Source organism: Paroedura picta, chromosome 3 (assembly GCF_049243985.1).
Source record: "Paroedura picta isolate Pp20150507F chromosome 3, Ppicta_v3.0, whole genome shotgun sequence".
NCBI classification, from domain to species: Eukaryota; Metazoa; Chordata; class Lepidosauria; order Squamata; family Gekkonidae; genus Paroedura; species Paroedura picta.
In genome coordinates, this window is record NC_135371.1 from 72,138,624 (window position 1) to 72,164,453 (window position 25,830).

Here is a 25,830-nt window from a genome sequence, read left to right on the forward strand (position 1 = left end):
CAAGTGCATTTCATTCGGACCAGGGGATTTGAACTCATCCAGTGCAGCTAAATGCCTCTCGACAACCTCTCTATCCATGTTAACCTGCCACCCAGACACTATCCTTTGGCTATGGCCATCTCTAGATGTGCCTAAACACTTTGACCTGTGGGGAAAAAAGATGTAAAATAGGCACTAAACCTTTCTGCTTGCCTGTTGGTCAGTATTAAGTCCAGTATGGCTGAACCTCTTGTGGGTTCATCTACCATTTGATAAATGAAATTGTCAGCCAGGTAGGTCAGGAAGTTGCATTACTGAGGACGCTTCGCAGAGTTTGTTTCCCAGCACACATCTGGGAAAGTGAAGTCACCCATGATGACAAGGTCCTGACGCTTGGATATTTTCTCAAGCTGCTCACAAAGTGCAGCATCCACATCCTCTCGTTGGTCAGGCGGTCGGTAGCAGACACCAACCACCACACTCTTTGTTTTCTCCTCACTTATTTTCACCCAGATGCTTTCCACTGCAGATATGCTCTCCTTCACTAGAATTTCCTGACAGGTAAGCCCTTTCCTCAAATACAGTGCCATTCCTCTTCGATCTATTCTGTTTTTTTCTGAACAGTTCATATCCATCCACCATTACATTCCAGTCATGAGAATCATTCCACCAAGTTTCTGTGATGCCTACTAGATCATACCTTTCCATCAGCATGAGAAGTTCCAGCTCTTCCTTTTTATTGCCCATGCTTCAGGCGTTAGTATGAAGACATCTGAATCCTTTTACTTTTGGTTCCCTATGAGCTGGCCTTGCCGGTTGGGCTGCCCCCAATCGTTCTCCTTCCATGCACTCCCTATGTTGATCATCTCCTTCCCCTTGTTGCTTTAGTTTAAAGCTCTCCTGATGAATCTTCCCAGGTTCCTGCCAAACACATTCTTCCCCAGTTTCGATAAGTGCAGTCCATCAGGTGCTAGTAGGCCTTCCTCAAGAAAGCCTATCCCATGGTCCCAGAAACCAAATCTCTCCTGCCGGCACCAACTACGCAGCCAGTGATTCACCTCCATTATCTTCCTCTCCTGACGCATTCCTCTTCCCTTTACAGGCAAGATTGAAGAGAATACCACTTCTGCCCCCATTTGCTTGAGCTTCCTCCCCCGATCTTGATAGTCTTTTTTAATAGGAGCGATGGTATTCAGGGACATGTCATTCGTTCCTACATGGACCATCACAAATGGGTAGTGATCCGTAGATTTGAGGAGTTTGGGCAGCCGTTCTGAAACATCTTTAATTTTCACCCCTGGCAAGCAACACACCTCTCAGGTTAGGGGATCGGGCCCAGCCACATGGCGATCCATTCCTCTTAGCAGGGAGTCTCCAATTACCAGTACTCTCCTTTTTTTTTCTTCTCAACTCCATTTCCTTCTGTCCCCGTGGCCTTTTCCCTTTGTCTTAGACTTTGTTTTGGGACCTCTTCCCTTGTTGACCCTTGCACCTCCTCTGCAAGGGCCTGAAATCTATTCTGGAGCTCCAAAGGCCCTGAGAACTGTCTCGTTCTTTGCCGTTGAGTCTTTTTCCGAACTGTCTGCAGAGGCTCCCTAGTGTGGTCAATCTCCTTATCCTCTTCAGGACTGGCTGTATTCTCTTTATTCAGAGTTGCAGGGCTCTGGTCTATGAACTCCTCCCCTTTCTTACTTTGGGTCAGAGTAATAATTCTGTTTTCTAATCCCCTAATCCTTTCCTCCCAAAGTCTTACCAGCTTACACTTGGGGCAACTGTAGTCCATCTTGTCTTCTGGGAGGAAGGCAATCATGTCACACTCACTGCAGATGATTGGATGAGTGTCCTGGAGGTCCATTGTAATGTCTAGGCAGTGCAAGTACTAGGGAAATATAATCTACTGATTCTAATTGCTCGGCCAAGAACCCCAGGTACATGCTCATTGTGGTACATTGTGGTACATGCTCATTGTGCATTGGAAATTTGCCCCCCCTTACCCAGCAATAAGTATACTTAAAAGATGCTGATAGGCAAAGAGGAACACTCGATGGGCTAATGGCCTGCCTCTAAAATTAGGTGGCTTTATATTTCATATGCCAATGGTGTCAAGTGCTGACAAAACTCACAACAAAACTTCTATAGAAAGAAAGCTTTAATGGAAGTTAGCTCTAGTCACTATAACTTTAGAAGTCAAATCTGCCCAACACAGGAACAACAAGCACTTATCAATGCAATTCTCCCGCCCAAAACTTGAGTGTTCCCCTCTCCCAGGTGCCATCGCAGGCTTCCTGCCAGAGGTGTTGAAATTCACGAGGCCTTGCTCAAGCCGGCGCCGGCTAGCTCATAAGCCTTTCGCAGTCACCGCAGGATTCGCAGGGAGGGGGGGAAATATGCGGAGTGAACAGCCAGGGATCAAAGCAGGCAAATCAAAGGAGGCAACTACAAAGCATGGTTACATGGGAACAGTAAAAAGACATGGGTCACAAGGACAAAGCAAAATATGCAACAAGCAAGATGGAGTCACACAGGTTCATTGGACAGAAATCATGGCAGAAAACAGGAGCTGATCCTGACATCCCTGCAGCCCGAAAACATCTTCCCCTCACCCATTGTCTCTAGGTCATGGGCACTGTGGGAATTCCCTGTGAAAAGCCCACAGGAGTCTGGGAGCCTTGATATCGGAGGCCTCAACCCATTCCCTGTCGCTCATAGGGAAATCCTTCCCATCAACCAGATATTGCAGTTTGCTTTTGCGCCAACGAGAGTCCAGAACTTTGTTGACCTCCTTATCGACGAAAACGGGGATGGTTGCTGCAGACGGAGGATGCCAAGCGTCCAGAGGTGGGGCACATTTCAGCAAGCTGGAATGAAAAATGGGGTGGACATTCCTATAAGTCTTAGGCAGGGCAAGTTCCACAGTCACTGCATTGATCAGACACGTCAACCGAAAGGGACCCACAAACTTTGCACCCAGTTTTCGGGAGGCCTGCTGGCACCGGAGGTTCTTAGTGGACAGGTAGGTAGACAGCCCACACAAGGCAAGCTGCCCGTTTCTTATCTGCCTGAGTCTTATAGGCACGTTTTGCCTCGTCCAGGCATCTGACAATGGCTGGACAAGCCTGGGAGATTCCACTTGCCCACCTCTGGACATCAGGGGCATCAGGGGAAGAGATTTCCCAGGTAGGCATCGCATTCAAATCCGCCCCATAGACGGCCTTGAAAGGGGAAACCCCTGTAGACGCATGCACCCCATTGTTGTAGGCAAATTCAGCCAATGGGAGTAAAGACACCCAATCATTTTGCTGGTGGTTGATGAAACAGCAGAGGTACTGTTCCAAAATCTGGTTCACCCTCTCAGTTTGCCATTAGTCTCGGGGTGGTAACCAGAAGTGAGAGTTTGCTCCACGCCCAGGAGCTTCAACAGCTCCCGCCAGAACTTGGCAATGAACTGCGGCCCCCAAGCCGTGAGCAGTCTACAAGGGATCCCGTGCAGTCGATATACGTGGGTGACAAACAGGGAGGCAAGCTTCACCGCCGAGGGCATCCCCGCACAAGGGACAAAATGAGCTTGCTTCGAGGAGACGTCCACCACCACCCAGATCACACTCTTCCCCTGGCTGAGGGGAAGATCAGTAATAAAATCCATAGTAACATCTGACCAGGGCCAGGAAGGGGTGGGCAGCGGCTGCAACAGTCCCTTCTTTTTTCCCCCCATGGGTTTCGAAGTCAGGCAAACTGGACACCCCTGAACGTAGGAACCCACATCCTTGCGTAGAGATGGCCACCAATAGTGGCGCCTGACCAGATGGAGAGTTTTCACAAACCCAAAGTGCCCTGCAGGTTTGGAATCATGGCACAACTTTAAAACCTCTTTCCGGGCGCCCTGAGGCACAAACAGGTGATTGTCCTTAAAGAATAGACCCCCCTTCTCCTCCAGGGAGGAGCAGAGCGTCCCGAATTCAGCGTCACTTTGGATGTCCTTTTGGACCCAGTCCCTTGGGTACGGCCCACCCCCTTTGGTTTTGCTGCACGTCATGACTGTCAGACCGAGCTGGGAAGGGGTGAACACCGTGTCGACCAATGGGTCGCGTTTGCTGTCATACTGGGGGAGGCGCGAGAGTGCATCAGCCAAAAAGTTCATTTTGCCCGGCAGATGCTTTAGAGTGAAGTTGAAGCGAGAGAAAAACTCCACCCACCGCATCTGTTTAGCGGACAGCGAGCGGGGTTGTTTGAGCGCCTGTAAGTTCTTGTGGTCCGTCCACACCACAAACGGACGGGCCGCCCCCTCTAGCCAGTGCCACCAAGTCGTCAGGGCCAGTTTTACTGCGGCAGCCTCTTTCTCCAAAATCACCCAGTTCTTCTCCGGACCAGAGAATTTCTTAGAGAGATAGGCGATTGGGTGCAATTTGCCATCCCCCCCCCTTCCTGGAGGATCACCGCCCCCATGGCTACATCCGAGGAGTCCACTTGCACCATGAACTGCTTCAGGAGGTCTGCGTGGGCAAGCACCGGCTTAGAGGTGAACAGTGCTTTTAGGAAGTCAAAAGCCGCTTGGCACTCCGGCGTCCACCCCAAGGGCGCGCCCGGGCCTGCCACCGATTTCCCCCCTCTTCAGTTTTCAAGAGGTCATTCAGGGGGAGTGCAACCTTAGCAAAGTTGGGGATGAAGGACCGGTAGAAGTTAGCGAATCCTAAGAAACTCTGGAGCTGCCTCTGTGTCCGAGGGGGTTCCCAAGCTAGGAAGTCCCGGATCTTGCCAGGTTCCATTTCGATTCCCCTACCGGACACCCGGAACCCCAAGAACTCCACCGCCTCCCAATGAAATTCACATTTAGACAGTTTGGCGCACTGGTGGTGCTTCCGGAGCCTGCGTAGCACCTCTCGCACCAAAGAAACGTATTCAGCCAGATCGTCAGAATACACCAAAATGTCATCTAGATAAACCAGGGCCCCCTTATACAACAGGTCATGCATGACTTCATTAATCATGTTCATGAACACACCCGGTGCGCATTACAGTGTATTCGAACTGCCCCAACGGAGTGTTAAAAGCAGTCAAGTACTCATGTCCTTTTTTTATGCGCACCCAGTAATAGGCTTCCCACAAATCCAGCTTTGTAAAAATACAGGCTTTCCCCAGGTGCCCCAACAAATCTTTTATCAACGACAGCGGGTAGGCATTACATGTGGAAAATGCATTCAGCCCTCTATAGTCGGTACAGAGATGCAGGGACCCGTCCTTTTTCAAAAAGAGGACGGGTGCTGCCAAAGGGGAAGTGGCTGGGTGGATAAATCCATGGGCTAGGTTTTTGTTCAAAAAAGCTCTCAACTCCTGCATTTCCCGGGGGCTCATGGAATAAAGTTTGGCTTTTGGTAGCGGCTCCCTGGGTTTGAGTTCAATTGCACGATCAGTTTTGCGGTGGGGGGGGGAGCTGGTCGCATTCCGTCCCTGCGAAAACATCTCAGAACTCAAAATAGTCCCTGGGCAAGCCCCCTTCCCCAAAATCAGCCACGGCCGCCAACACAGGGGAGGCGCTGGGCAGGGATTCACAAGGCTTGGGCTTGGCCCGCCGGTGTGTCCTACACCCTGGGTCTTGAAAACTGACCATGCCCTTCTTCCAGCTCACCGTAGGGTCGTGTTTGCGCAGCCAATCTAACCCCAGGACACAGGGGAAGGCAGAGCTGGGAGCCACCACGGGCTGTATTTTTTCCCAGTGCTCTGCCACGTCCATCTTTAAGGGAAGCATCTTGCTCGTTGCTTCTCCCCCATTTCCCATCTAACTGAGCAATGCGGAGGGGCTTTGCCAGAGGCACCTTCCCAATCCCCAGAGTCTTGGCAAGCGGGGGATTTATCAAAGTCTTAGTGCACCCGGAATCTACTATGCACTGTACTCCCAACTGATTCCCTGATTTGGGTTCAGTCAAAGTCACGGGAAGTAACACTAAGGGGGGAGCACTCACCAAATGTTTGCCCCTGCCTGGGACCTGCTGGCGGGGCGTCTTCACAGCAGGTCGCCTTCATATACCAACTGCTCGCTGGAGCTAGGTTCTTCACCCGTCCCACTGTCACTGGAACTGGGAACAGCCGCGGTGCCGCTCAATGGGGCCAGCAGAGAACGCACGGTCTTCTTGGTGGTCCCCTTCCATTTCACAGCGCCAGTGGCTGCCACCCCGGTAGAAGTGGTGGGTTCGCTGGTTGCCTTGCTCCCCGCTGTTGGAGGGGCACTGGGCGAGGAAGTGGCCCGACTGCCACAGCCCAGACACAGTCCCTTCTCTCGGCTTCTAGCCCGCTCCGCCGCGTCCACTCTCGAAGACTTGGCCGCCGGAGCTTTCTTGGGGGTGGAGGTCTTCTGGGGGGGGCCTATTTTTGCCTCCCTCTAATTCCGCCACTACTCTCAGACTCTGCACCACTTCCCAGGCCAGGCGGACCCAACCCATCACTGTTTTCGGATCATCTAGGTGCAGGCGCTTGCGAGCTAGACTTTCATTTAGCCCCTCACGATAGGCGTGCACCCGCTGGAGCTCGGTCCAGCTGGGCACCGAAGCGGCCAACTTCCGGAATTCTCTGGAGTACTGGGCCACCGACTTCGATCCCTGCTTGATTGACTTCAGCTGATTTTCGGCCGTCTCTTGCCGTCCACAAACATCTCTTGCATGGCTCGCATGAAACGGTCATAGCTTCGCACTGCTGTGGGGTTGTACCGGTACAAATCAATAAACCACTTGGCCGCCTCGCCATCCATGCAGTCGTCCACAAAACGGATGCGCTCCGCGTCGTCTTGGAACGTGAATCCCATGTCCATCATGTATGTGGAGGTGGACGAGGAATCCCGGGAAGGTTTCGGGGTCGCAGGTGAAGCGAGTCTTGAAACGGTAGAGTCGTCTGATCTCCACTCCCCTCAGCTGTGGAGGCAACCTGCCCCCCTGGGCATCCATCCAGTCACGATCAGGCACACGGGGTCGGGGGCGAGCAGCCCGTCGTCTTCTTGCCCATCCAGCGCCGTCCCTGGCTCCCGTTCCTTGGCCAGCTCCTTGGCCTTGGTCACCGTCCACGGCTCCTGTTCCTTGGCCGGCTCCCTGGCCTTGGTCACCATCCCCGGCTCCAGCTCCTTGCTCACCTGGGCGGGGACCCTGCTGTCCCCCTTCTGCGCCAGCCTTCGGGTCTTGCCGCTCCTCCTCTTCCAAGGACAAAGAATCCGTGGCTTCCCCAGCCTCTCCTGTCCCGGCTCCGGCTCCCGTCCCAGTTGCGCCCGATGCCTGGGCTTGCGCTCCGTGGGTCGGCGGTGCTGGAAGGGGAATAAGCGGTCTCACTCCCGGCCTGGCGGAAACTGCTGGTAACTCCTGGAGAAGATAGCATGCCGCTTTTCGGGACTCCGGTCCCAATTCACCGGCCACCGAATGCAGCCAGTCTCCCACTCGGCTCATCTGGTCCCTGAGATCCATGACTTTGAGCACCGCCATGGTCCTGCAATCCGGGACCCATTTTGGCAGTACTTCGGCCAATACATGTCCAGTTGGCCGGTCATATTTGGACAACCTGAGTCGTTCGGTGATGTGCTTCTCCAGGAAGAATTGGGGCACCGGGCTGAAGCTGCCCAGTGCTTTCACCATCCTGGACTGCATCAGCACTTGAGTGGTGGTCTTGGTCCGGGTACTCAAGTGGGTCAGGGTAGCACCCCCTTAGGTAAACGTGCCTCCAAGCTCGAGAGAGCCCAGCGCCCCGAGGTCGCCCTCGGTGTCGCTCGCAGCCAGGTCCTCCTCGTCCTCGTAGTTGCTTAAAAGGGTGCCATCATCTTGCACGGCCTTCGTGCAAAGAGAAAGGTGATGTGAGATTTGACTTAATGTCAAGTGCTGACAAAACTCACAACAAAACTTCTATGGAAAGAAAGCTTAATGTAAGTTAGCTCTAGTCACTATAACTTTAGAAGTCAAATCTGCCCAACACTGGAACAACAATTCTCCCACCCAAAACTTGAGTGTTCCCAGGGGAGGGGATGCCCCCTCTCCCAGATGCCGTCGCAGGCTTCCTGCCAGAGGTGTTGAAATTCACGTGGCCTTGGTCAAGCCGGCGCCGGCTAGCTGATAAGCCTTTTGCAGTCACCGCAGGATCCTTGTAACAATGTTTCATAGGGAGGGGGGAAATATGCGGAGTGAACAGCCAGGGATCAAAGCAGGCAAATCAAAGGAGGCAACTACAAAGCACGGTTACATGGGAACAGTAAAAAGACATGGGTCACAAGGACAAAGCAAAATATGCAACAGGCAAGATGGAGTCACACAGGAACTGATCCTGACAAATGGCAATCCTTTGTTCAGGAAACAGGTTGAATGATCCCCTGTCTCAGTGTCCACTGTCTCAGTGCCTCAAACAAACTATGTTTCTATCATCTTGTTGCATATGTATAGTGACCACGCGTCCTAGGTCTTGCGGGACAATCACATCATTTCAGGATTTATCCCTTGTCTCAGGGTGTCCTTCAAAAATTCCACTTTTGCAAAGTGTCTGCCAATGCGGCCGTTCCTGCCCATCGCTGCACTGCCAGCCACGCCTCTCCCCCCCCCCCACGACACGGTGCTGGCTACAATGGGCAGGAATGGCCGCATTGGTGGCCACTTCCCACACTCATCCTGAACATGCCCGCTTCCTCCTCGGCATGGTCTCCCGCAGCGCCATGCATGCTCAGAGCGAACCCCGCCCTCTTCCCACACTCATTTGGTGGTAGTTTCTGGCTTGTGAAGGGGCAGGAGCGGGTCTGGCTGGGCTGCTGAGGGGGCAGGGGCAGGAGCATGTCCGGCTGCAAGGGGGCAAGCATCACCAGAGGACCCTCCCCCTCCTCCTCCTTTTCATCCTGGGCTGAGTGCTGCATCCCACCGCCAGGGAAGGGAAGTTGCTCTCCTTCTTCGCAGTGGCGCCTAACAGGAAGCGGAGCCAGGCAAGAGCGCCCAACTAAGGTGGCAGGGAAAGGCAGCAGAGGACCCCCTGCCAGCAAAGCCATCTCCCCCCCCTGAACCTCCCCGCCACTCCCACTCCCTGTTTCCCACTTTCAGTTGGAAAATCTGGTCACCTTATGCATATGCAACTTCTACTAGGGGACTTTCTGTTTTAGGAAACATGTCAACAGTGCAACTGTGTTCATTTCTTCTTATAGCAGAATGTTAATTCTGTATGTGGCACTTGCTATATCAGGAAATAGTACTTTTGTAAGGAAAAATAGTGTTTTGAAATCCTCATTCCATCTATGTCATCCACAAGAATCCTGAGATGGAGGTCAATCTATCTCAAGAGAATGGATGGAGTCACTTACAGTTTATAGGTCCTGTATTGCCATATGCTGGGAGATTTGGGAGGCAATACCTGTACCTGAGGCAGTACCTGAGCCTCTTGTGGTGCAGAGTGGTAAGGCAGCAGACATGCAGTCTGAAAGCTTTGCCCATGAGGCTGGGAGTTCGATCCCTGCAACCGGCTCAAGGTTGACTCAGCCTTCCATCCTTCCGAGGTTGGTAAAATGAGTACCCAGCTTGCTGGGGAGTAAACGGTAATGACTGGGGAAGGCACTGGCAAACCACCCCATATTGAGTCTGCTATGGAAACACTAGAGGGCATCACCCCAAGGGTCAGACATGACCCGGTGCTTGCACAGGGGATACCTTTACCTTTACCTGAGGATGGGATAATGGGAAACACCACACAAACTGAGGGGATATCCTTGGGCATTCTCACAGCTTCTTGTGTTTTTTAAATTATTGCAGAGGGCTGCCACTTGGAACAGAGCAAGCCTAGAGGCAATAAGTGAAAATGAATGCAGTGAAGGTTACCCCAATACAGAGATACAGTCAGGGAGATTCAGGAGAGCTGATCTTGCCCACCTTTTCAAAAGTTTCACAGCCCCCCATGCTTCCCATGCCATATCTCTAAATTATACATATAATAATTTATAATTTTTTAAAAATGTTATATACAGTGCCTGAAAGAAGTAAAGTGTTGTCTGAAAAACACCATTGCACACATTATCTAGACTAAGTCCTAGTTAACTGAACAAGGATTTAAAATTCTACCCCTTACCCCACTCACACACACAAATATATCCACATACATTTTTACTTCAGTATGACATTTCTCAAATATAATTCAATTCCTCCAGTCTCTTCTTAAGCATGAGGGATATCCAAGCTGCTGGAGCCTAATAATACTGATTTCCTTTAAGCAGTCATAGGACTTGGGCACAATAAAGGAAGCTACATACATTCACTGCCCTGCTGCTGCATTTCTGACCTCAGAGGGCCATGGCTTGTGTGAAAGATAATTAATCATCCATGCTGGCTCAGGCCTATTCTTTTCCCCTGAGTAGCCTCCACCATTGGTGCCAAATTGGGCCTAGCAGAATAGATGATAAACAGAATCTGACATTCACTCCCATGGACCAGCTGCCTACAGTGGATCACTAGCCACAGACTGCAAACTAATTACCACGATCTTACTGCTTCTAAGCAGGCAGTCACTCCGTTGGTGACAATTTTTCATGCAGAAGCCGAAGAAAAACAGTTTAGCTTCTAAAACAAATATTTCCAGTTCAAATATTGATTGTAGGAAAGAAAAGTGTAAAATGTTGACGTGGAATCCTCTCTTTCCTTTTATTTCAATTTATATATATATTTCCAGATCACATTGGCAACCCCAAAAGCCATTAAAACATAGAGCACTAATACAGGACCAGTGTCTTGCAGTGTCCAGGGTTACATGGCAGGTTTCTGATGTTCAGAGTATGTATTGAAATGTTCATAAATGGATTATGACCAGTGAGGCAAAGGCAAATTGGTAGAGGTTTACCAGCGGAATCCTCTTGCATTACTGCTGCAACGCTGCAGCAATGACACAAAATATACTTTATGCCACATCTGCAGAAGTGACTGAGACCAAGATTGTCCATAGGACTTGTATGTGAACATTATCCACAAACACAAAGAGGGGGGGGAAGAAAACTGATTTTGAGGTATGGAATGTACATCATGTTTGGAATAAAACTCTGCTGGATGCTACAGAAATATTTAAGCAAATTACTATAGAATTCCTTTTAATTTCATCCCTTTATTCCCATCCCACAAAGTATTTTATTAACTTAAGAGTGTTTAAAAAAAATTTTTAAATAAATCTGCAACTTGAAGATCACACTTGATTGCATGAGACAAACCATTTTAAGTGGTGAGAGCTAGGGATGGAAAAAATGAAAATGATGTAATTTAATCAAGGCCCACAACAATGGGGCAAGAAATCTTCCAGGAGCATTGCTGACAATGATCATTTCTGCATTCCAACCCCCTTGACTGAGAGGATCCAAGATTTTCCCACTCCTACCCCTCCTACTCCTACCCCTTCTTCAGATGTAGGCTTTCTTTATTCCATATTTCCAAGTAGAAAACAGAATGTCAGCTGTTTTGCATTATGTTGCTACATACCCAATTAATTTCTGCAAAGCTGGCAGATTGAATATTGGATACATATGAATTTCATATACATCTAGAATAGCAGTTATCAGCCAAGAAATTCCAATTGTTTCTGAAGGAAACAAGCACTGCTGTCCCTGTACTAACGATTGATACAAAGTGGAGTAACTTAGCCAAAGTACAATGAACACTAATGCATAAACAAGAATAGTGCTGATGATAGACTGGACTTCCAGTGAAAGAAAAGAGAATGTGCCAAGACTCGCAAAAGTAACAAAGATTCCCAGGCCAGCCAGATGGCCCGGCATTTGATCTAAATTAACAGCTCCAGTGAGACAAGCAAGGTCATTCTAAGCGGAATAGATAAGAGCACCCTGTTGAGGGCAGCTTTGGTATGCAAAGGCAGACAGGAAACAATCCAAGGATTTACGATCCCAGCCTGGAGCCCGGGAGAAATGTGAGCAGAGGAGGAGGCATGAATTGGGATTCGTGACAATTAGGCAGTTTCAAAAGATCTAGTATTCCAGTCCCAGCTGATTCACGCTGCATCACAACCAGTTCATTCTCTCCACTGGTTCTCCCAAAAAGAGCAGGGAGATTGCTAAGAAAAAGATTACATAAATGAGGTGCAAGAATACATCCCTGATTTACTCCCATATTTTTTTCAGTAAGATTCTCCTCCTTTGAATACTTTACATGGCAGAAATTATTACAATGTAGTTGTTTTAATAAAAGTAATTGGTGGTCCTCGATGTTTAAATCCACCAATTTCCGCCACTATTTTTCTCTTGTGATCTAATCAAAGGCTGACTTAAAGCCAATAAATGCTCTAAATAATTTTCCTCTCTTAGGACTTAAGTTTTCTCAATTAGAGTGGATGAGACAGAGATCAAGTGTGGCGCTGTCTTTCCTAAATCCTATTTGTTCGGGCCCTAGTATGTTATTGTCATGGATCCAATTAGAAAGAATGTTGGCTAGGTATTGCGCATAGGTAAAGGTATCCCCTGTGCAAGCACCGAGTCATGTCTGACCCTTGGGGTGATGCCCTCTAGTGTTTTCATGGCAGACTCCATACGGGGTAGTTTGCCAGTGCCTTCCCCAGTCATTACCGTTTACCCCCCAGCAAGCTGGGTACTCATTTTACCAACCTCGGAAGGATGGAAGGCTGAGTCGACCTTGAGCCGGCTGCTGGTATTGAACTCCCAACCTCATGGGCAAAGCTTTCAGATGGCTGCCTTACCACTCTGCGCCACAAGAGGCTCTTAGGTATTGCGCATACAGCTTGCTTATAACTGATAATAAGCTAATAGGGCGGTAGTTACCTGGCAGATTGATATTACCCTTTTTTAAAATGGGCCCAATAATAGAGCTTAGCCAAGCTTTGGGGATTTGACTAGTAGCATTAATTAGAGTGAATAAGTTTGCCAATGGATCTGCCCACCACTCAGAAAAATGAATAAACATTTCTGTAGGGATACCATCTGGGCCCGGTGATTTACGGGATGACAGGGACTTAATCAGATTACTGATATCACCTGGATGAACTTTTATCCAGTGGGACAAAGGGGACTGTATCAATCAATCAATCAAACTTTATTACAGTCATTCAGGCCAAGTTATATGAAGTCGTTACATAAGAGACCAAAAGAATATGTTCAGTTTGGTGTAGTGATTAGGAGTGCAGACTTCTAATCTGGTATGCCGGGTTCAATTCTGCGCTCCCCCGCATGCAACCAGCTGGGTGACCTTGGGCTCACCACAGCACTGATAAAACTGTTCTGACTGAGCAGTGATATCAGCGCTCTCTCAGCCTCACCCACCCCACAGGGTGTCTGTTGTGGGGAGAGGAATGGGAAGGCGACTGTAAGCCGCTTTGAGCCTCCTTCGGGAAGGGAAAAGTGGCATATAAGAAACAACACTTCTTCTTCTTCTTCATTTAATGTAAGACAATTTAAAACAGATCATAAAATAGAACTTAAAACTATGCTACTTTAGAGCACTGGATTTTTATGGCAGCAGCACAAAACTTAGCCAGCTGAGTTGTCACCTGGGGGGGGACTCATTATTTAGCAGGCTCTTTGCTCAATCTACATCATGATGTTCTGACAACTTTTTAAGAAGTGGTTCAATCAAGTTGCTACGAATGGCCAGGGAACCCCACGGTAACAAGAAAAGATTTTTCAGTTATGTGAGGAGCAAACGTAAAGTAAAGGAGGCAATAGGCCCACTGTTGGGTGCAGATGGACAAACTCTAACGGAAGATGCAGAGAAAGCAGAAAGGCTCAGCACCTATTTTACATCTGTTTTTCCTCACAGGTCAAAGGGTTCAGGCACATCTAGAGATGGCAGTAGCCAAGGGATAGTGTCTGGGTGGCAGGTTGACATGGACAGAGAGGTTGTGGAGAGGCATTTAGCTGCACTGGATGAGGTCAAATCCCCTGGGCCAGATGAAATGCACCCGAGAGTGCTCAAAGAACTTTCTGGAGAACTTACACAACAATTGTCCATCATCTTCAGGACCTATTTAAGGACTGGAGATGTCCCGGAGGACTGGAAGAGAGCAAACGTTATTCTGATCTTCAAAAAAGGGAGGAAGCATGACCCGGGAAACTATAGACCAGTGAGTCTGACGTCTGTTGTGGGTAAGATAATCATAGAATCATAGAATCATAGAGCTGGAAGGGGCCATACAGGCCATCTAGTCCAACCCCCTGCTCAACGCAGGATTAGCCGTAAGCATCCTAAAGCATCCAAGAAAAGTGTGTATCCAACCTTTGCTTGAAGACTTCCAGTGAGGGGGAGCTCACCACCTCCTTAGGCAGCCTATTCCACTGCTGAACTACTCTGACTGTGAAAAACTTTTTCCTGATATCTAGCCTATATCGTTGTACTTGAAGTTTAAACCCATTACTGCGTGTCCTCTCCTCTGCAGCCAGCAGAAACAGCATCCTGCCCTCCTCCAAGTGACAACCTTTCAAATACTTAAAGAGGGCTATCATGTCCCCTCTCAACCTCCTTTTCTCCAGGCTGAACAGTCCCAAGTCCCTCAACCTATCTTCATAGGGCTTCGTCCCTTGGCCCCAGATCATCTTCGTCGCTCTCCTCTGTACCCTTTCAACTTTATCTACGTCCTTCTTGAAGTGAGGCCTCCAGAACTGCACACAGTACTCCAGGTGTGGTCTGACCAGTGCCGTATACAATGGGACTATGACATCTTGTGATTTTGATGTGATGCCTCTGTTGATACAGCCCAAAATGGCATTTGCCTTTTTTACCGCTGCATCACACTGCCTGCTCATGTTTAGTTTACAATCCACAAGTACCCCAAGGTCTCGTTCACACACAGTGCTACCTAGAAGCGTATCCCCCATCCAGTAGGCATGCTTTTCATTTTTCTGACCCAGATGCAGAACTTTACACTTATCTTTATTAAATTGCATCTTGTTCTCATTTGCCCATTTTTCCATTGTGTTCAGATCTCGTTGAACTCTGTCTCTATCTTCCGGAGTATTTGCCAGTCCTCCCAATTTGGTGTCATCTGCAAACTTGATGAGTAGTCCCTCTACCCCCTCATCTAGATCATTAATAAATATGTTAAAAAGTACCGGGCCGAGCACCGAGCCCTGAGGTACCCCGCTACTCACCTCTCTCCAGTCCGATGAAACACCATTGACAACAACTCTTTGAGTGCGGTTCTCTAACCAATTCCCTATCCACCTAACTATCTGAAAAACCAGATTGCAGTCCTTCAACTTATCCATCAGAACATCATGGGGAACCTTGTCAAAAGCTTTACTAAAATCCAAGTAAATGACATCAACCGAATTTCCCTGATCCAGCAAACCTGTTACTTGGTCAAAAAAGGAAACTAGGTTGGTCTGGCAGGACCTGTTGGAGACAAATCCATGCTGACTTCCTTGGATCACCAAATTGTCCTCCAGATGTTTGCAGATCGCTCCCTTTAATATCTGCTCCATTATCTTCCCCACAACAAAGGTCAGACTCACTGGTCTGTAGTTTCCTGGGTCATCCTTTCTCCCTTTTTTGAAGATCGGAATAACGTTTGCTCTTTTCCAGTCCTCCGGGACATCTCCAGTCCTTAAAGAGGTTCCGAAGATGATGGACAAGGGCTGTGCAAGTTCTCTGGAAAGTTCTTTGAGCACTCTCGGGTGCATTTCATCTGGACCAGGGGATTTGAACTCATCCAGTGCAGCTAAATGCCTCTCGACAACCTCTCTATCCATGTTAACCTGCCACCCAGACACTATCCTTTGGCTACAGCCATCTCTAGATGTGCCTAAACACTTTGACCTGTGGGAAAAAACTGATGTAAAATAGGCACTAAGCCTTTCTGCTTTCTCTGCATCTTTCGTTAGAGTTTGTCCATCTGCACCCAACAGTGTGCCTATTGCCTCCTTGACTTTACGTTTGCTCCTCACATAACTGAAAAATCTTTTCTTGTTACAATGGGCTTCCCTGGCCAATCGTAGCTCACTCTCAGCTTTGGCCTTTCTGATGATTGATCTACAGTGCCTAGTAACCTGTAGGTACTCTTCTTTAGAGCTCTGTCCTTCCCTCCATTTCCTGAACATTTTCCGTTTCTTTCTTAATTCCTCTTGAAGTTCTCTGTTCATCCAAATAGGCTTCTTAGAGCTCCTGCAGTGTTTTCGTCTTTCTGGAATACTCATTGATTGAGCATGCAATAGCTCTTCTTTGAGTAGCGCCCACCCTTCACATGCTCCCTTCCCTTCCAGCATTCTCGTCCATGGTATGACACTCATCATGTCTCTGAGTTTATTAAAGTTTGCCCTACGGAAATCCAACATCCGCGTCTGGCTACAAGCTTCCTTGGCTCCCCATCTCAAAAGAAATTCTATGAGGACATGGTCACTTCCCCCTAGGGTCCCCACCTCCTTCACCTCATCCACCAACTCTTGCCTGTTGGTCAGTATGGAGCAGATATTAAAGGGAGTGATCTGCAAACATCTGGAGGACAATTTGGTGACCCAAGGAAGTCAGCATGGATTTGTTTGCAACAGGTTTGTGACAGGTTTGCTGGATCGGTTGATGTCGTTTACTTGGATTTTAGTAAAGCTTTTGATAAGGTTCCCCATGATGTTCTGATGGATAAATTGAAGGACTGCACTCTGGATTTTATGATAGTTAGATGGATAGGGAATTGCTTAGAGAACTACACTCAAAGAGTTGTTGTCAGTGGTGTTTCATCAGACTGGAGGGAGGTGAGTAGCGGGGTACCTCAGGGCTCGGTGCTCGGTCCGGTACTTTTTAACATATTTATTAATGATCTAGATGAGGGGGTAGAGGGACTACTCATCAGGTTTGCAGATGACACCAAATTGGGAGGACTGGCAAATACTCTGGCAGATAGAGACAGAGTTCAACGAGATCTGAACACAATGGAGAAATGGGCAAATCAGAACAAGATGCAATTTAATAAAGATAAGTGTAAAGTTCTACATCTGGGTCAGAAAAATGAAAAGCATGCTTACTGGAGGTACTTGTGGATTGTAAGCTAAACATGATCAGGCAGTGTGATGCAGCGGTAAAAAAGGCAAATGCCATTTTGGGCTGTATCAACAAGGGCACCACATCATAATCACAAGATGTCCTAGTCCCATTGTATACGGCACTGGTCAGACCACACCGGGAGTACTGTGTGCAATTCTGGAGGCCTTACTTCAAGAAGGACGTGGATAAAATTGAAAGGGTACAGAGGATAGCGACGAGGATAATCTGGGGCCAAGGGACCAAGCCCTATGAAGATAGGTTGAGGGGAATGTTCAGCCTGGAGAAAAGGAGGTTGAGAGGGAACATGATAGCCCTCTTTAAGTATTTTAAAGGTTGTCTCTTGGAGGAGGGCAGGATGCTGTTTCCATTGGCTGCAGAGGAAAGGTATGATCTAGTGGGCATCACAGAAACTTGGTGGAATGATTCTCATGACTGGAATGTAATAGTGGATGGATATGAAAAAAGAATAGATCGAAGAGGTGGAGGAGTGGCACTGTATGTAAGGAAAGGGCTTACCTGTCAGGAAATTCTAGTGAAGGACAGTATATCTACAGTGGAAAGCATCTGGGTGAAAATAAGTGAGGGGAAAACAAACAGTGTGGTGGTTGGTGTCTGCTACCGACCGTCTGACCAACGAAAGGATGTGAATGCTGCACTTCGTGAGCAGCTTGAGAAAATATCCAAGTGTCAGGACCTTGTCATCATGGGTGACATCACTTTCCCAGATGTGTCCTGGGAAACAAACTCTGCAAAGCGTCCTCAGTCATGCACGTTTCTAACCTGCCTGGCTGACGATTGCATTTATCAAATGGTAGATGAACCCACAAGAGGTTCAGCCATACTGGACTTACTACTGACCAACAGGCAACAGTTGGTGGATGAGGTGAAGGAGGTGGGGACCCTAGGGGGAAGTGACCATGTCCTCATAAAATGCCTTTTGAGATGGGGATTCAAGGAAGCTTGTAGCCAGATGCGGATGTTGGATTTCCGTAGGGCAAACTTTAATAAACTCAGAGACATGATAAGTGTCATACCATGGATGAGAATGCTGGAAGGGAAGGGAGCATGTGAAGGGTGGGCGCTACTCAAACAAGAGCTATTGCATGCTCAATCAATGACTATCCCAGAAAGAAGAAAACACTGAAGCCTATTTGGATGAACAGAGAACTTCAAGAGGAACTAAGAAAGAAAAGGGAGATGTTCAGGAAATGGAGGGAAGGACATAGGAAGGATGACCCGGGAAACTATAGACCAGTGTGTCTGACCTCTGTTGTGGGTAAGATAATGGAGCAGATATTAAAGGGAGCAATCTGCAAACATACGGAGGAAAATTTGGTAAACCAAGGAAGTCAGCATGGATTTGTCTCCAACAGGTCCTGTCAGACCAACCTGGTTTCCTTTTTTGACCAAGTGACAGTTTTGCTGGATCGTGGAAATTCGGTTGATGTCGTTTACTTGCATTTTAGTAAAGCTTTTGATAAGGTTCCCCATGATGTTCTGATGGATTAATTGAAGGACTGCAATCTGGATTTTCAGATAGTTAGGTGGATAGGAAATTGGTTAGAGAACCGCACTCAAAGAGTTGTTGTCAATGGTGTTTCATCAGACTGGAGGGAGGTGAGTAGCGGGGTACCTCAGGGCTCGGGGCTCGGTCCGGTACTTTTTAAAATATTTATTAATAATCTAGATGAGGGGGTGGAAGGACTACTCATCAAGTTTGCAGATGACACCAAATTGGGAGGACTGGCAAATACTCCAGAAGATAAAGACAGAGTTCAACGAGATCTGAACACAATGGAAAAATGGGCAAATGAGAACAAGATGCAATTCAATAAAGATAAGTGCATCTGGGTCAGAAAAATGAAAAGCATGCCTACTGGATGGGGGATACACTTCTAGGTAACACTGTGTATGAACGAGACCTTGGGGTACTTGTGGATTGTAAACTAAACATGAGCAGGCAGTGTGATGCAGCGATAAAAAAGGCAAATGCCATTTTGGGCTGTATCAACAGGGGCATCACATCAAAATCACAAGATGTCATAGTCCCATTGTTTACGGCACTGGGCAGACCACACGTGGAATACTGTGTGCAGTTCTGGAGGCCTCACTTCAAGAAGGACATAGATAAAATTGAAAGGGTACAGAGGAGAGCGACAAGGATGATCTGGGGACAAGGGAACAATCCCTATGAAGATAGGTTGAGGGACTTGGGAATGTTCAGCCTGGAGAAGAGGAGGTTGAGAGGGGACATGATAGCCCTCTTTAAGTATTTGAAAGGTTGTCATTTTAAGGAGGGCAGGATGCTGTTCCCTTTGGCTGCAGAGGAAAGGACACGCAGTAATGGATTTAAACTACAAGTACAATGATATAGGCTAGATATCAGGAAAAAAAAATTTCACAGTCAGAATAGTTCAGCAGTGGAATAGGCTGCCTAAGGAGGTGGTGAGCTCCTCCTCACTGGCATTCTTCAAGCAAAGGTTGGATACACACTTTTCTTGGATGTTTTAGGATGCTTAGGGCTGATCCTGCATTGAGCAGGGGGTTGGACTAGATGGCCTGTATGGCCCCTTCCAACTCTATGATTATATGATTCTATGATTCTATGAAGAGGAGCAACAATTTGAGTGGCTTGCAATGTCAAAAAAGTTACACACAATGCAATCCTATGCAGTTACTCTGGTCGATGCCACGAGCACCCGCATGGCCGCCGCGGAGGAGCTTCCCCACACGCCACTGGGCTGAGGGAAACCTCCTTTCCCTCCGCCCAGCGATACCCCTTACATGCCCTCCGAGCTCGGCCCTACCCCCCCCGGCGCCTCCCCAAACGCTTCTCCGCCCCCCACCGATGAGCCCTTCCCACCCCAGCCCACATGTCGTTTCCCGGACCCCCCACGCCTTCTCCCGGACCCAACTTACCATTTGCCCCTTCAGCCGCTCCCTCCCGCTTTCCTCACCGCTTTCCTTGCCGCCACGCCACCAGGGTCACCTGCCCACGCGGCGCTCCTATTCTCTCCACAGCCTCACTGCCGCCACGCCGATGGCCACGAGCCGGGGCCGCTGGCCTTCGCTTTGCTCCTGTCGCCCCTGGGCCCGGGCTGCACCGATGGCTACAGGCCAGGGCTGTGCCCGTGAACAACGCTGAGCCGCCACGCTGCCTCCGCCACGCCTCGATCCAGTCTCCCTGGGCTCTGGCCGTGCCGATGGCTACAGGCCGGGGCCGGGGCCGCGCCCGCGAAAGCCACAGACCCGGACCTCTGCCGCTGCCACACCTCACTGACGTCACCTTCTTCCCGCAGCCTTCGTCCCGCCGCACTCCCCGATCCTCCGTCCTGCGCCCGCACCCCTGCCCTACAGGTGCTAGCGCCCGCTGTATTCTAAGGACAGAGGACTTTATTTCTAGTCAATTCATAAACCACTGACTTCCATGTTCAGTGTTTGCTCAAAGTATTTATAAGTCCAGTTTTCTTCTGCCTGAGTCGGGACCTATGGTGAATAACAATAAAATAAAATAATAAAACCATATAAAATCGATCTATTTCCAGTGACACAGTAAGGGGAATGTTAGCCATCAGGCACAAATGACAGCTGTCTTGAGATCTGGGCTGGTTGGGCCTCCAACAACCAATGGATAGAAGGAAAAGAAGAAAAATCTCCATGGCTTGAGCAGGCATGCAGCAGCTCAGTGGTCACTCACATGAGTCTGACCCCTTTGACTAGGATCAAATGCTCTGTAGAATTGTTCTGTTTTGCAGCCATCTCCTAGGGTTGTGTAAGGTGGGCCCAATTCGGACCATTTTGGGTTTCGATGAACCATATTCAGACCATTTTGATTTTGTAATTGATTCAGATTGATTCAGGTTTGGCCAAAACGCTGAAACAGCCAAATTGCCAATGCAAGTCAATGGCGCCATTGACTTGCATTGGAAATCCCCACTTCCCTGCATTTCCCAGGGGCTGGGGGGAGGGGTGCAGGTTTACACCCCTCAAACTTCCAGGGAAGCTCAGGGAGGGTCTTACCTGACTCCTCTCCAATTTTCAAGAAGATTACACCAAGGGGTCCAATCCTAGGGGCTTCCCACCCGCCCCATTATATCCTATGGCAGTGGTCCCCAACTCCTCCTCATGCTCCTCCTCATCCTCCTCCCCAGCTGCTGCCTTGGAGGCTGCTCTGCTCTCCAGCGGCCTCCATGGTCGGGGCTCATCCTTGGCGTGGCACTGCGCAGCTGCTGCTGGCAGCGCCCTCCAGTGGGCGGCAGGAAGTCAGGGGCGCCGGCGGGAAAGCAAGTGGAGCAGGGGCTCAGGCGGCGACGTCCCTCGTCAAAAGACTATCCGCCCCGGGCCTCAGTAAAATTGTTAAGCGCTGACCGGTCCCCGGTGATAAAAAGGTTGGGGACCACTGTCCCATGGGACAACCTCTTTAGTCTGATGTTGGTTTCCATCCCCATCATCCTTATCCATGGTTCCTCTCTATATTTGTGAAACAGCCCTGTAGGAGGAGTGTGTCCAGGGTGTCCAAGTTGACTACAGGCCAATCAGTGTGCTTGAACCTGACATGGATCAGGACTGTGGACACAAAACCCACACTTAACATGAGCTAGTCCCCGTTGCATTACAGCACATAACAGGCTTTACTACTAGATTTATAAAGAGAGATTTATAAAGAGAGATTAAAAAGAGAATTTTTTCTCACTCTCCCAAAATACTAGAACTCAAAGGGATCCAATAAAGCTGGTGGTTCAGGAAATGCTACTTTACTAAAGAGAATGGTTAAAATGTGAAATTTACTCCCAGAGGATGTAGTGATGACCACAAGAATAAACAGCTTTAAAAGGGGATCAGATAGATTCATGGAAGACATTTAGTAGCTATAGTAACTGAAGGGAGCCTTTACATTGAGAGGCACTAAACCTCTGAATCCCAGAGCCAGGAGGCAAAACCAGGCCTCTATGCCCTGTTGTTTCTCTGGTTGGCCATTGTATAAAATAGGATGCTGGACTAGATGAGCCATTGATCTGATCTTGTAGGGTAGTTCTTATGTTCCAGATTTTGATGGTCCATATAAAGAACTTACGGACTAGAAAATTTCCACGAATACTGCTATTGAAACTGGTAAGATAAAATGAAGCTTCTAGCAGAAAGGCCCAGTCGGAGTTTCTGATATAGTAAAAGGTTTGCAGGAGGGGAGTAGAAAAGGCTCAGTGGGTGATAATGAAGGAAGTGGCAGGGAAGCAGCAGTGCATTCTCTCATTCTTGGACCATAATGCTCACTTTGAATTTAGGTGCAATAGGATCTTGAGACATTTTCAAGGGACAATTTCAACATTAGAGTCACAGACAGAAAATTTCAAATTTCAAATTAGATATAGCAACATCTTTTAAAGAGCTGTTATCTATAAACATATTCTTTAATATTAAATCATAGAATCATAGAATCATAGAATCATAGAGTTGGAAGGGGCCATACAGGCCATCTAGTTCAACCCCCTGCTCAATGCAGGATCAGCCCTAAGCATCCTAAAGCATCCAAGAAAAGTGTGTATCCAACCTTTGCTTGAAAACTGCCAGTGAGGGGGAGCTCACCACCTCCTTAGGCAGCCTATTCCACTGCTGAACTACTCTGTGAAAAAAAATTTCCTGATATCTAGCCTATATCGTTGTACTTGTAGTTTAAACACATTACTGCGTAGTTTAAACCCATTACTTCCTCTGCAGCCAATGGGAACATCATCCTGTCCTCCTCCAAATGACAACCTTTCAAATACTTAAAGAGGGCTATCATGTCCCCTCTCAACCTCTTTTTCTCCAGGCTGAACATTCCCAAGTCCCTCAACCTATCTTCATAGGGCTTGTTCCCTTGTCCCCAGATCATTTAATAAAGATTTGATAAACCTTCACATTTTGTGATTTTGATGTGATACCCCTGTTGATACAGCCCAAAATGGCATTTGCCTTTTTTACCGCTGCATCACACTGCCTGCTCATGTTTAGTTTACAATCCACAAGTACCCCAAGGTCTCGTTCACACACAGTGTTACCTAGAAGCATCTCCCCCATCCAGTAGGCATGCTTTTCATTTTCCTGACCCAGTTGCAGAACTTTACACTTATCTTTATTAAGTTGCATCTTGTTCTCATTTGCCCATTTTTCTATTGTGTTCAGATCTCGTTGAACTCTGTCTCTATCTTCTGGATCAGCTTTGTCATTTTACAATATTCTTGTCTAAAACTTTTAAATACATCAGTACCCACAATGATCTTTTAAAGCAGAAAATTGTAAAATAAATGCCTAAATGCAAATGTGAGGTATAAGATTTTCATATTTGTTTCATGTCTAGTTTTTTAATATAAAAATTAATACATTAATGACCTTTGAATGCATATAGAATGCTTCCACTTTGACCTGCTGCCTGCTGCTATGATATTGCTACACTTCTACCCAGAAAAGTTCAGTGATTTTAAACGCATAAGGAATTTCAGGCAGTGAATTCCCCCCACCCACCCACCCCCCCCCCCCCACACACACACACACACACACACACCAACAATACAAAATGTATTTTGGACAAACCACTTGACTGCTAATGAACCACAAATACAAACATGACTCCTTAATTTGCATTCAGTACCAGAAAAACTGGCTTCTAATGAGCACTGCTGGTCACCCTTCCCCAGCTATTGAAAGGAGCCTGCTATTCCTCCAGGGCTTTGGATGGGAAATCACGTTGTGTTACATACCTCTGGCTCACATTTCCATTGGTGATGCTGTTGCATTCTGCCTGCCATCTCCATAGGAATCAAAAGGGCAGCAGGGGGCTTCAGATCCCTTGCTGTATATACACACATCAAGATTTTAATCCAATTATGTAACTCCTGCTCAGCAAGAGATGCTCTCTCCATGCCCTTCCCCCCCCCCTTCATTTGTTTTCAATAAAGAAGCTTAATTTGTTTGGGAGCTTTCCAGAGATATGGAATCAGTCTATTGAAGGAAGTTCTTTACAACCACAAAGTCACAAACTATGGTATGTAGTCACGTAGTGGAGTAGAAATAGCAATGATATTTAGTTTGTTAAAAGATGAATATTTTTAAAGCCATATTAAGTGGCATCTCTTCATGTTTCTTAGTACTTCTCACCCTATTCTTTTTTCTTTTAAAAAATGCCATAGTAAATTAGGCAACCGTAGAATAAACTAGGCACCAGCAGAGTCTGTCACGTAACAAAATTAGAAATGTCAAAATTAGAAATGTCATATCTCTCCTACCTTGGATTCAACAGAGCAGTATAACTATCATAACCTCATTAAGATACTCTTATCACACAGATCTGTGGCAAAACTATTTATGTATGCCCACCTCACTCTTTCTCTCTCACACACAAACCAATTCAGAAACCTAACTCACTCCAGTTGCCAAACAGCGCAACAAAATGATTTGCTGCATCTCAGCTGTGGGCCTTGTAAAGCTCCTGGGCTCTACAAAGCCCTCTCATATAAATCATATAGTCCATAGACTTTTTTTTAAGGAAATAGGGGGATGATAAACTGATATGGGGCAACTTCCATTGCTTTTTCAAGTTTATGGCCAAATGTTTGACCCTTTGACCCTGTTTGTATGTATCATGCATACGTCCATAAATTAAATTTAAGTTTTTAATAGTGAGGGTGACATTTCTTGAAACCTATATTAATTTAATTATTCTGAATCTGACATGTTAGCATGATTAGTGATGGGCATGCATAGGAAAAATACAGTTCATGTCAGTTTGTGGTTCATGGCCAAACTGAACCATGAACTGAACTGTTTTTGGGGGGGAGGGAGGCTTTCTTGTGTAGTCCCTTGAAAGGGACTGGAGACCAACGTCTTATTTATTTTGGAGCTTTTGTGGGTTTCTGCTCTATCCACAAACTTCCACAAATCACCATGAACTGCTTCAAAAGTTTGTGGAAGTTCATGACCGTAGAGCCATCTTGAAGTTTGGTTCACAAACCATGAACCATGAATTTGGTTTGGTTTGTTCCCATCCCTAAGCCTGACCGAATCCTCTAGAGACCAAGAGAAACAAGGAATCTTCAATTAACAGAATCTGTTCATATGACAACACTGACAATCACCCAGATTAGCTCTCTTTTCTTCCCATTGGCACTAGAACATCATGTAATCATTATCCAAGTACCCAAACATCTGGATCTCAATTTATTTGAATAGCTTTCCCTCCCTAATCCTTTGCTAGAATTTTAATGTTTCCATTGAATGCAACAATATGAATATAATGTGATCTAATATTTAGCTTTATGAAATATCAGAAAGAAATCACAAAGGAGATTTTTTCCTCTGCATTTCTTATTGTACAGTTTATCTTTATTTATTAAATATATAACCCCAAAATAAATTTCAGAACAACTGCTCAGTATACCAAAACTGAGTATTACTGCGTTTTTTTAAAAATAAATGTTTATTCACATGTTGCTAATGATTTAAATAAATAAATAAATTTTAATATCTTCATGACTGGGGTCAATGGGAAGGATGGCCATTTGGCCTGCACCTCAGTTTTAGACACTTGTTATTATTTTAGCATTGGTAAGATCTACAGCTCGTATATATACATAAAATGTCAGAGCATTTAAAAATTTTTATTATGGCAATGGGTCTCAGGAGTTAGAAGTGACTTGGACCTTTTTGGGCTTCAAAGAAGGCCTGTTCATGACTGATACAGTGCTTAGATGTTTGGAGCTTGTCAATCTTTTCTTTACAAAACATTTTTGTTCTGTTTTATTCTTTTACATGTCTTTCCATTTGTTTCATTCACCTTCACATTGATTTGCCTTGTTTTGCCTATCTTCCTCATCATGTTTATTTAATTGTTCTTAACCACACAATAAGA

At 47.1% G+C, this 25,830-nt stretch overlaps 1 long non-coding RNA gene across 1 annotated transcript in view; it reads right to left on the bottom strand.

Annotated features, from left to right (window-relative positions):
* LOC143831144 (uncharacterized) overlaps positions 1 to 23,796 on the bottom strand; it is a 45,258-nt gene extending 21,462 nt beyond the window's left edge. Inside the window, exon 1 of the long non-coding RNA XR_013228750.1 lies at positions 23,684 to 23,796. This is a non-coding gene — a long non-coding RNA (uncharacterized LOC143831144). The remainder of the gene's footprint in view (positions 1 to 23,683) is intronic.
* Between the last annotated feature and the right edge of the window lie 2,034 nt (positions 23,797 to 25,830).